This window comes from Moschus berezovskii, chromosome 14 (assembly GCF_049115385.1).
Source record: "Moschus berezovskii isolate FMDL1 chromosome 14, NW_MosBer_1.0, whole genome shotgun sequence".
In the NCBI taxonomy this organism is placed as follows: Eukaryota; Metazoa; Chordata; class Mammalia; order Artiodactyla; family Moschidae; genus Moschus; species Moschus berezovskii.
In genome coordinates, this window is record NC_142473.1 from 89188050 (window position 1) to 89194727 (window position 6678).

Genomic DNA, 6678 nt, shown 5'->3' on the forward strand with positions numbered 1-6678 from the left:
GAATTTGGGATAAGTTTTCAAAGCAGTTGACAACACTGAACACATGATTGTTGGATCCAGTGTTTTGGCTTTGGAAAACACTGCCCAGCTGTGTTATAAAGTGGCCATACCTACATTCTACCAGCAGTGTGGGAGACTTCTTCATCCTCCAGCAGTGGATATTGTCATGTATATGGAGTTTAGTAGTTCTAATAAGTGTGGTGTGATACCTCATGATTTTAACTCAATGTTCCTTAGTTCAGTTCAGTGCTCAGTTGTGTCTGACTCTTTGCGACCCAATGGACTGCAGCACGCCAGGCCTCCCTGTCCATCACCAATTCCCAGAGCTTGCTCAACTCATGTCCATCGAGTCAGTGATGCCATCCAACCATCTCATCCTCTGTTGTCCCCTTCTCGTCCCACCTTCAATCTTTCCCAGCATCAGGGTCTTTTCAAATGAGTCAGTTCTTCTCATCAGGAGGCCAAAGATTTGGAGCTTCAGCTTCAACATCAATCCTTCTCATGACTATTCAGGACTGATTTCCTTTAGGAATGACTGGTTTTATCTCCTTGCAGTCCAAGGGCCTCTCAGGAGTCTTCTCCAACACCACAGTTCAAAAGCATCAATTCTTTGGCAGTCGGCTTCTTTATGACCCAACTCTCACATCCATACATAACTACTGGAAAAACCATAGCTTTGACTAGATGGACCTTGGTCAGCAAAGTAATGTCTCTGCTTTTTAATACGTTGTGTATGTTGGGCATAGCTTTTCTTCCAAGGAATAAGCATCTTGTAATTTCATGGCTGCAGTCACCATGTGCAGTGATTTTGGAGCCCAAGAAAACAAAGTTTCTCACTGTTTCCATTGTTTCCCCATCTATTTGTCATGAAGTGATGGGACTGGATGCCATGATCTTAGTTTTTTGAATGTTGGCTTTTAAGCCTACTTTTGCAGTCTCCTCTTTCACTTTCATCAAGAGGCTCTTTAGTTCCTCTTCACTTTCTGCCATAAGGGTGGTGTCATCTGCATCTCTGAGTTTATTGATATTTCTCCTGGCAATCTTGATTCCAGCTTGTGCTTCATCCAGCCCGGCATTTCTCGTGATGTACTCTGCATGTAAGTTAAATAAGCAAGGTGGCAATATAGTCTTGACATACTTCTTTCCCAATTTGGGATCAGTCCAGTGATCCATGTCCGGTTCTAACTGTTGCTTCTTGACCGGGATAAAGTTTTGCAGGAGGCAGATAAGGTGGTCTCGTATTCCCATCTGCTTAAGAATTTTCCTCAGTTTGTTGTGATTCACACAGTCAAAGGCTTTAGCATGGTCAGTGAAGCAGAAGTAGATATTTTTCTGGACTTCTCTTGTTTGTTTATGATCCAGCAGCTGTTGGCAATTTGATCTCTGGTACCTCTCCCTTTTCTAAATCCAGCTTGAACATCTGGGAGTTCTTGGTTCATGGACTGTTGAAGCCTTGCTTGGAGAATTTTGAGGATCACTTTGCTAGCATGTGAAATCAGTGCAGCTGTGTGGTAGTTTGAACATTCTTTGGCATTGCCCTTCTTTGGGATTGGAATGAAAACTGACCTTTTCCAGCCCTGTGGCCACTGTTGAGTGTTCCAAATTTGCTGGCATATTGAGTGCAGCACTTTCACAGCATCATCTTTCAGGATTTCAAATAGCTCAGCTGGAATTTCATCACCTTCACTAGCTTTGTTCATAGCGATGCTTCCTAAGGTCCAGTTGACTTCATACTCTCGGATGTCTGGCTCTAGGTGAGTGATCAAGTCATCTGGGTCATTAAGATCTTTGGTTATCTGGGTCATTAAGATCTTTTTTGTACAGTTCTGTTTATTCTTGGTTATCTGGGTCATTAAGATCTTTTTTGTACAGTTCTGTCTATTCTTGCTGCCTCTTCTTAATATCTTCTTCTTCCATTAAGTCTATACCATTTCTGTCCTTTATTGAGCCCATCTTTGCATGAAATGTTCCCTTGGTATCTCTAATTTTTTTCTGCATATATTCGAGTATTTTAACTGGGATGGGTGGAGAATGTTCAGGAGCAGCTAGCCTAGGGATCAGGCAGCATTTACTTCAAGATGCCACTGCATTGTCCCCCAGCTTCCCACTGAGGAGCCTCCTTGTGGGAGTGGGGGTGGGGGATCAGGAGTGTGCAGGAGGGGATCGGGAGTGTGGAGGAGGGGCGGGAGAGTGGAAGGGCTGCTGTCTGCATGTAAGTACCCACCCCCGACCATCTTCAGAATTGCTCATTGGTGTAGCAAGCATCCTAATTGGGTTTTCACCTGTGTAACTGGTGGGTTCTTAATGAGCAATGTGAACAGTGACATTGAATGTCCTCAGTCAGGACTAGATACTTACTACACCACATACAAGTGTTAGAACCTGGGGAGGCATGTGCAGCCAGTACCCCTAGGGACAGGGTTCAGACTTGACCCCTCATGTTGGGTTCCAGCCACTGCTTTAGCATTTCTGAGGGCCCAGTGCTGACTCTAAGTGTTCTGTAATCCAACCTCCAACTTCCTTTAGCGAGACCCACACTTCTAGGATCCTACAGAGCAGGGCCTGTGGGAGTTCTCTGTGACTTCTCTAACAAACGACCACATGTTGGGTGATTTAAAGCAACAGGAGTTCATCCTCCCACAGTCCCAGAGACCAGACACTTGGATCAAGATGGCGCAGGGCTGAGGTCCCTCCAGAGGCTGCAGGATAGGGTCCTTCCTGCCTTCTTCAGCTTTGGGGCTCCAGGGGTCCCGGGGCTTGTGGCCGCCTCCCTCCCATCTCTGCCTCCATCTTCACGAGGCTTCTCGTCTGTGTCCTCTTTCATCTCTTATAAGGACTCTGTCATGGATTGGAGATCACCCTAACCCTAGATGACCTTACCTTGATATCCTTAACTACCATCTACAAAGACCCTTTTCCCAGATATGGCCCTGTTCCAGTGTTCTGGGGGGACACATCTTTTGGAGCCACCATTCACCCCATTATCTGTGTGTAAAATAACCCTTATTTTAGGAGATCACCACAGGCCCATATAGACGGGCACAGACAGCGGCCACACACGTGGAGTCTGGAGAGAATGAGGATGCTGGAGTCACCTGGAACGGATCAAGGCCTGACTTCATCAGGTGAGGGGAATCACAGGGAGGAGTGGGGCATGGTCTTGTTCAGGCTTCAGAAAGACCATGTTGGGTGGAATGTGAGACGCACTGTGAGGGCAGGGAGCTTTGTAGGGCCTGATGGACGGGTTAGGCTTGGGCCAGGGCCGTGGGTGTAGAGGGAAATTAGCGTGGGGGTTGGCCATATGCCGTGGAGAAGGAGCTGACAGTCCCTGGGGCACAAGGAACTGGGAACCAAACTTGAGTCCACACACCTGAGTGCAGTGAAGCTGTCGCCTGACGCCAGTTGCAGTAAAGGAAAGTGCGGCAGTAATTGTAAGGCACCGATACGTGGAGACAGGTAGCTCGTGCTCTGAATCCTGAAATCCCTGAAGGGTTTCAGGAAAGCAGTGTTTCAGGCCACGTGAGGGAGGGGGTCACCGAGTATGTGATTCGCTGGTGCACGGTTCTCTGGTTGGTGAGGTAACAGGCGGCTAACCTCACAAATCCTCAGGCAATGGACACCCTGGGGGTGACTTGTTCACGCTCATCAAGTAGTTAACTTCTGCCACTCAGTGGGGCTTTTAGCAGCTGTAAAACAAGTCCCTGAGTGTGCCTCAGATACTATTTATTATCTCCATACTTCAGAGAGGAGTTATAGCAGAGGATACAGGACGGGGTCTGTCCTGGGAGGGCCCCATAGACTCCTGCTCGGTTACACCAGGTGTCTGGGCTCAGTAGCTGGAGAAGTTGGGGCTGCCTCCTGGGCATGGGGAGCAGCAGGATCGCAGTCCTTGAGGGGCCTGTTAGTCCTCAGGATGAGATGGGGAGGCCATGGATGTACAGATGCACCTGGCCTGGGAGAGGGGTGCAGGCTGGAAATGTCACTGGACTCATTGCAGGGAGGAAGGGAAAAGGCCAGGAGGGGGCAGGAGGGTTATAGCACCTACATGCAGGTGGTGGTGGTCCTGTTGGACAGAACTCCGAGCCAGAAGGAGTGGTGGTCAGGGGCTCAGCTTCATCCTCTTGTTCTTTGCTTATCCGTAACTTTCCACTCCTGCAGCGAGGAGCCTGGCCACCACCATTTGCATTTGTCAGCTCTTTTCTCCTCTTCAGAGTCCATATACAGTGGTTTCAGAATTGCTAGCTGCTGCACCCTGGAAAGATCTCTGTAAAATGAAGCCCAGTGTTTATGTGCAGCCATTTTGCCTTTTGTGTGTCGATTCATTCATTTCCAAAGTCAACACATTTCCCCATCTCCTACAGTGAGATGTCTTCTTCGTGCATTTCTCATGTGGTTAGGTTTTGTTGCATTGTGTATTCATTCCTGCGACTCTCCTACACTCTAAGTAAATATATTTGAATAGATCATTTGATCCCTTGGGCTATACAGATCGATGAACATAGACAAATGCATAGTGACAGGTGTCCATCCTAAAGCATCACAGGGAATACTTCACCCCTTCAGCAGATGGTCTGGTTATCATCTGTGTGGCTCTGCTTTTCCTAGAAGGTCATGGATGAGGTCACACTGTGTGCAGCTCTGCGTTTCCTAGACGGTCATGAATGAGGTCACACTGTGTGCCATCTCTCCAGACTGTATCCTTTCACCGAGTGATATGCATGTGAGAGTTAACCATGCATTTCAAGGTTTGGTGGTTCATTCCTTACTGCTGATGAGTTGCATGTGTATGGGAAGAAAAACAAGTTTCACTCTGCCCTTCCATAATAAAAGACAAATTACCAGGAGAAAAAACAGAAGCATACCTCCTCTATGCTTCCCTGGTGGCTTTGTGGTAAAGAATCTGCCTGTAATACAGGAGACCTGGGCTCAATCCCTGGGTTTGGAAGATCCTCTGGAGAAGGAAATGGCAACCCACTCCAGTATTCTTGCCTGGGGAATCCCATGGACAGAGGACCCTGGCGGGCTACAGTCCGTGGGGTCGCAAAGAGGCGAACATGACTTAGTGACTAAAACAACAAATAGCTTCTGTATACAGGGGAGCTACCAAAGAAACCTGAGTCACTCCCTGAAATGCCCAAAGTCGTCACCTTAAATGCCATCTTCAGCTAAAAACAAGACCCTGAAGAATGGAGAAGCCCGTTATGGAAGGTAATTACACAAAACACTTTAAAGAAGGGTATGATTGTTTATAGATTTAAATCGGGACCTCTCCATTGATAAGTTACTTGAGTTTTAATTATCCTTTTATTTCTGGTGCAAACAGGGACAACCCTTAAATGCAGAGATTTCTCTGTTGTAAATGTCCATCACAAAATGGCAATTGCTACTTAGTTTACCGAGAGTCCTCTTTTTTTTTTTTTTTTCCTGGAAGTGGACATAAGCAATCCTCACAGCAGAGAGGTATATTTTGGGGTGGCATCTTCTACTCGGTTTGACATGGATATTCCCCAATTTGATTATGCATTCATCTATTGACGGATATCCTGATTACTTCAAGCTTTTAACTATTATGGATAGTGCTGATGTGCCTAAGTTCATCTTTGTTTGCATTTGGGCATGGATTTTTCAAAGCAGTTTCCTAAATACTGGAAATACTATGTTGGATCCCAAGGTGAGGTTTGTTTAGCTTTGGAAAAAACTGCCCAAGTGTGTTACAAAGTTGCTGTGCATGCATCCCACCAGCAGTGAGGGAGCGTTCCTGCTATTCCTCAGCTTCCAGCAATGGGTATTGTCATATATTTAGAGTTTAACAGCCTAATATGTGTAGTGTGATAGCTCGTGACTGTACTTTATAATTCCCTAATGGTGTATGATCTTCAGCGTGTTTCTGTTACTATCTGTATAACTTTTTTTGTGTGGGTGTCTGTTCAGATCTTCACTTATTGTTTATAGGGTTGTTCACGAGGTCTTTGTCTATTTTGTGTCCAAATCCTGTATCAGATATGAATTTTGCAAATATTTTTTTCCCAGTTTGTGGCTTGTATTTTGGTTTTCTGAATGAGGTCTTTCAGAATAGACATCTTTATTTATGTAAAGTCCACGATATTTTTCTTTTGTGGACTGACAGCTTGTGTGTTAAAACTCAAAGCTCATGATATACAGGCCAAACCCAGGGTCTTGTAGATTTTCTGTTTATGTCCACAATTTTGGTAGTTTCAAAGTTTAAATGTCTGTTAATAAATTTGAGTGAATTTGGTGACTACATTTCATTCTATACAGTTTCAAGTTAATTATTCCTTAACTATTTTGGAGAAGTTTTGGATATTGGCAGTATTTAAGTTCTAATTTTTGCATTGATCACTGAGGAAGGCTTTCTTATCTCTCCTTGCTATTCTTTGGAACTCTGCATTCAGATGCTTATATCTTTCCTTTTCTCCTTTGCTTTTCGCCTCTCTTCTTTTTACAGCTATTTGTAAGGCCTCCTCAGACAGCCATTTCGCTCTTTTGCATTTCTTTTCCATGGGGATGGTCTTGGTCCCTGTCTCCTGTACAATGTCACGAACCTCCGTCCAGAGTTCATCAGGCACTCTATCAATCAGATCTAGTCCCTTAAATTCCAAGGGAACTTTTCATGCAAAGATGGGCTCGATAAAGGACAGAAATGGTATGGACCTAACA